The sequence below is a fragment of the Morone saxatilis genome, unplaced genomic scaffold (genome assembly GCF_004916995.1).
Source record: "Morone saxatilis isolate NCDOM2014 unplaced genomic scaffold, NCSU_SB_2.0 Contig15, whole genome shotgun sequence".
Lineage (NCBI taxonomy): Eukaryota > Metazoa > Chordata > Actinopteri > Moronidae > Morone > Morone saxatilis.
The window spans coordinates 1750456-1756798 of NW_023339707.1; positions in this window are offsets into that span (position 1 = coordinate 1750456).

A 6343-nucleotide genomic window follows, 5' to 3' on the forward strand; every position below is an offset into this window, starting at 1 on the left:
GTGTGTGTGTGTTGGGGGGGGCAGTGACACACTCTCACTAGGAGAGCTATGAGTGGGACTTTCAGTGGGAAAGCCAGCGTGCCTTTGATTCATTTTTTAATAGGCCCCTGCAGCTCGAGCACCACGCTGCCTGTTTCTCTGCCTGTTTTTCTCTCTCTCTGTCTCTCTCCCTGTGCTCATTGAAGTTTTTTTTTAAGTCAACACATATACCCCTCCATTCCTCCTCCTCTTCCTTGTTACTGCATCTAAACCAACGTGTACTCTGTGGTAGCTCGGGTAGCGCTTTGTGCCCCTACGTGGGATGCATTCATTTCAAACTGAATCGCGAAATCTCGCAAAAGTCTTGAGTCCTGTGTGCCAGAGCTTGTATGTCCCACAGGAGACGCCATGTGTAAATGATGAGAGCACGGTAAAGTATTGGCAGGTGTTGCCAGGACGTCTTCATTTGCAGGCGAGTCGAAGGCACCGGGCTATGCTCGTATTCCTCCATCTCCTCTGAGACGGCAGAGACGGAGGGTGAGAAGGAGGGAGGCAGCCAGCCCATCGAGTCCCAGTCGTCCTACTTCTCCTTTCGTCGCCCTTCCCCCTTCCTCTCATCCTTCTTTTTTTTCTCTCAGTGTCTTACGCCTTCCCCGGAAGTTGTTGTGCTGTCTCTTCTAGCACAAGCTGCGTGTTGTCTTCTCTGCATGTAAACAAACGAACATCTAAAGTACATTATAGGAACTATGCTGTATGTACACGCTGTGCAGTGCGTTGCTGATGGGCACGTCACGCCAGCTAAGCCTCATCACAGTGACACTGACGTCCCTGGACTACTGCCAATTACAACCCCCACCCTGCACCCGCTGAAGGCAATGTGGCACCCAGCATGGCCAGCAACCCCTTGCTGGGTGCTGTCTAGTCATATTGCCTTGGCAGAGCCCCCACTTCACTCAGCTCCTTCCCTGAGGGAGGCTGCAAGATGCTCTAATCTTTGTTTAGGAGACTGAGCTGAAGCTGTCTTTTTCTTTCCTTATTCTCTTCTCTGAAAGCTTTTTTTTCCTATTTTCTTTTTTCCACCCTGTTCTGGATTTTCCTGCTGCACTCAGATGTGATTCCTGGTTGTTTTTGTTTGTTTCCCATTTACAGGGTTTACTCGGATCACTGCGACAGCCGTGTCTTAAGGGAAATCCTACATAAGCTAACGCTGCTTGAAAAAAAGGAAGCACGGGTGTCGAGGGCTATTAGCTCTGGCCTTGTAAGTTGACTAACCATGGTGAGAAACTCTGGCCTATTTACTTCTCATCCCTGCAGTTAGGTTTTTTGTGTCACTACCCCAGACGAGCAGTAAAGCCTGCGTGAGTCACCCACAGGTGCCCACAGTCTTTATGAAATCGTGCCCACACAGGCCTTGATGAAAGCTGCCCCCAGCGAGAGGCCTCCTGTTCTCTCCGTAATGTTCTGTGAGGGCACACCCCTACAACCATCCACAAAGCCTCAGCTGTGCAACTCTTCAAACACTCGTGCTCACATCCTTGACTGCTTTGAGCTGTTGTGGTAATGATTCATAAGCCAGAGACCCAGGACGCCTTCGCAGCAGGCACGTCCTGAGTGGTTCAAACTCTAAAGTGTTTTCTGTTTTAGTGTGCTTCATTTTGGCCCAATGAGAACACTAACAACTGTTGAACCACAGACACACTGAGACATCTGAAGATGTTACTCTCAAGCTTAATTTATGTTTGGTCACTCCACACTCAAACAAAATATCACTTGACATGCGTTGCTGCACATTTATACCACAGAATCATGTTTCTACTGTACATAGATGAATATATAGATGGAAGGCAATGAAATGGGCTATTTTTTACTAATGTGTAAGTAAGAATAAGATGATAAGAGAGAGATATCAATCTTCTCTGTGCATTAAATGGTAAATGGACTGTACTTATTACTTAGTCTACTGACCACTCAACGCGTTGTACAAGCCATTCATACAAGGATCACAAAGGCCATCACAACTAATTCACACTCATACACCGATGCATATCATCAGGAGCAGTTTGGGGGTATTAGGGGAATTATCTGGAACCAAGGGCTCCAGTGCAGTGTCTCCAGATATAGCACAGGTTGCAACTGGTGAACACAGGTTATATGGAACTGAATGGCTTTTAGCAAAATATTGTGTTTAACAGCAAGTGTGATAATGACTTAATGTTCACAGTCAGATATGATCCAGCCATTGTTCTGGATGGATATCTTTCATTTTGAGAGATTGTAAATCAGATCGGTCTGACACCAGTGTGACTCAGTTTCATATCCAAACATGGACATGCATAAGGAGCTGCCATGTCTTTTATTATCAGAGGTCCAAGGACCCCAGCTCATTGACCCAACTTCTGTCTCGATTCTTCTTCATCTATAAACCTCCCACACTTCTCAGGCTACAGAGATAACCTCCTAAACTTCAAGGCAGATGATACATTTTTTCCTAAACTATTTTGCTTAAGATTCCAAACAGTGTTTGAACATGTAGTGCGTGCACACTAGAACGGTATACACAAAGATATCAAGTGAGTGAACCTATCGTGACGTCAACCACTGGTTTGTTGAGTACCGTTTTTGAAGCTTCAGCATTATGGTTGTCTCCAGCAACGGTGAGTTGACTTGCTCTCATTGGCTGTGCTTAGTTTGGACTCATCTGTAGCAGGAAACAATGGCAGCTTGCCTGGTCATGCACATTCTCGTATTACAGAACAGTACACTAAAATATGTTTACAAAACGATTGCTATTTGATCAACACTGTCTAATTTGACAGTTTGATCCAATGCCTGAAATGGGCCTGCAGTCACCAGTACTGAGTACTAGCACTTCTTATTTAGAGTACCCTTACTTTTCATTGCGTACCACCACCTCTGGTACATATAACTCTTTAGCGAACCCCAAAAAAGAGTGTAAAAACTAGTACTTTTTTAACCTTTAGGATGTGTTCTCTACATGGTGGTAAGCAGTGTGGACAGAGATTCCAGGTCGATGGAATGAAGCCATCTGGAAGTTGGAAGGTGCCACTAAACTATTACAACACAACCCTAACCCCATTTTTGTTACGCCCTCCCTCCTTTGTTCATTCTATTAAATCTACAAGATGGCTCGTGAGACAACTGGCTTTGGAAAACACAATAAAGGATGTACAGCAATACACAACGACATCCAATGATCCTACATTAATCAGGATTTCAACTGTTCTTAGTGTTGAATTCAAGTGTAGGACAAACAAGCAAAACCGTATCAGAATTCAGAGCATTTACATATCCTCAACATTCATCCATCTATCCCTGCTTCGGTTCTGGATCCAAAGTGATTTATCCTTGGCTGGGGAAACCCATCTTATTAGCCATCCCTCATTGACATCCTGGCAGCCCATCACAGTGACATCTAGCAGGGCTGACTGCCGTGGCAGCTGATGTGATGTGCCAAGCTGCTGGATTGACAGGCAGAGTGCCTGAGATGTTGATCATTTTTGTCAAGCTGAGACAGTAAAATGCTGCAGCGACCCATAAATATTGAACCTGCCTACGGGCCAATGACCTGCACCGGCTGAATGTGGCCTTTCTGGCAAGGCAAGCGGATGTGTGCGCGCTATGTGTGTGAATGTTAGTGAGAGATGAGTCCATTAAGCTGCAGAGTGTCCATTCAGAGCAGAAAGAGGGGAAAGGTCAAGTCTGCTGTAGTTGGTGAACTGTTTTCTAGGTGGAATAATTTAATAATAAACAGTATGAACACATGCTGCACATTCACATTTGCCTTATATTATACAAATCAAATTACAAATAAGATGCAAAAGTACTGTTTACTGACAGCATACAATTACATCTCTCGATCATTAGCATCCACCCTGTCAGCAACACATTCACCATTAGAAAAACTGCAGTATATAAAGGTTTCCTAATAATGTGTAACCTAGTTATGGATTAAACATGTGGCTATTATAACAGCACTCTTATAACAACAAAAAAGTTTGTTCCCAAAGTTTTTTTTAATTTAATTTATTTGTAAAATGTTGTACTTTTTGAATTGATTCATTTGATTGATTTGATTGTAAAAAATACACCTACATACAGCCAGCTATAACAATTAATGTAGATGTTATTGTAACTAAGAGTGCTTGAATGCAACCTGAGGAGATGAAATAGTTATGGAAAATAATGGATTGATGGTTTTCCAGCTTTTGCTACACCATGTGGTTGTAGTATGAATGCAAACAGAACTAAACATTGACAGTTCAATTGTATGACCATATTGTAACATCCACTATTATATCAACTTTTATATGATTAATAGTAAAAAATACAATCCAGTTTGAAATGAATTCAAATGAACACATTTGGAGCATAAATGGAGGGGTTGATGAAGGGAGTTAGTCCTGTAAAAATGTATCACTGGTTTAGATACTCTGGATAAACACTGGCTGGCTTGTTTACAGCCTGCGTGATGGTCTGACTGCTCATTCTTGATGAGAACAATGTCATTGTAATTGACTGAAGTGATGGATAAAACTATAAAACTGCAATTATCCTATAATGAATTGTTCTCGAGGTGGAAGACCTTGAAACAGCATGAAAACATTTTCAGCTTTGGTCTTTTCCCGTCAGCACCTTTTTTGATGGACTGGAAATGGAAAATGTGTGTCAGTATCAATCAACAAGATCAGTGCAATTTTGGTGTCAGGGATTACAGGGATTTGCACAGGTGTTACCTTTTTGCAATTTTATCATGCAATGTGCTCATGAACAAATCCTTTTCAAAAGCTTAGCCTTATTACAGATGATCTGTTGGCCATTTTGACATACATTCTTTGTTTACTTGAATTCAGTGATTCATTTTAATAATTCAAAGATCTTGGGTGCTGACCCTGTTGACAAAATCCATTTAGGCTATAAATTGCAGCCATTTGATCCTCCCAAGGAGTCATAGACAGGGCCTTGACACTGTGCAAGGTAGTGTCAGTAAGACAAATATCCTTCAGCTAGGATGTTCATTTGGTGACAGAAAACCTGCAGAGATATCCCAGTGAATTCATTGGATAATAACTGTGAGGCAGAGACCCAGTGAGATGAGAACATGTGAAAGGTAAGTGTGTTTCTGCTTTAATATACGCTGAAAACTAACACACAGCTGTAATTCTTCATCTATTATCACTGTGCCAGTTGAGTGACAATTAAACAAATGTATTATCTCCTCCAAGGCTGATTTAACATCATTTTCTCACCAAGTTTCAGCTTGAGAGAAAGAGCTGATATAAAATCATTCTGGGGTCAGATTACGCAACATTAATGTCTTTTCGTTGGTCAAAAAATGTGTCCACTGTCTGTGCAATGTCACTCCAAACTCACACCAAAGCGTGTTACACACCCACCAATCCACTACAACCCCAATTTGAGAGGGTTTTGTTTTCAGGAGTCCCCCTTTAGGTTAGGTTAGAGATTAGTCTTGATAGTAAATTAATGATTAAACTAACCAAAATGCAAGGTCGTTTCACAATGTTAACCATGTAACTTTATTTTAAAACTCTAACCAGACCAACTTAACTGTGGGACATTCTACATCTACTTGCAAGAAGACAATTGGCAGTCAGAGAAAGAAGAATTACATTAAAAAAAAAGAATCACCCAAACCTGACCTGACACTTTATGAAACAAAATGGCCTGAAACCCAATACTTTGTTGATGTAAGGTAGGAGAGTTTTACCGCACAGATGTTAGATGTAGCTGTTAGCTAGCCAGCAAAATATCCTCAACCTGCTGGCAAAGAGGTTTGAAACCTCTGGAAAGAGCTAATAAATGGACCTTGAGGGGGATTTTTTTCATTCAATTCAATTCAATTCAATTCAATTTTATTTGGTATAGCGCCAATTCATAACGAATTATCTCAGGACACTTTTCAAATAGAGGCAGTCTAGACCCGAACTCACTTCCTCCCATTTAACAGAGACCCAAACAGACCACCTATGAGCAAGCACTTTGGCGACGGGGGGCAGGGGAAAAACTGGCCTTTTAACAGGCAGAAACCTCGGACAGACCCTTCGCGCTCGTAGCGTGGTGGTCATCTGGCCTGACCAGCTTGGGGGGGAGAAAGAGATTTATTGAGAGAGAGAGAGACAGGAGAGAGGACAGAGAGACAGAGAGCAGGATAGAGAGAGAGACAGAGGAGACGGACGAGACAGGAGAGGATCAAACAGATGTAACATTCTTAATTAAAAAAGCTACTTTAAAGTTTGGTCTTTTTGTACTGTGACTTAAAGCTATAATACGCTAACATTTCCACGATTAAATTGACCTATGCTATAAACGGACTTCTATGTTCTTT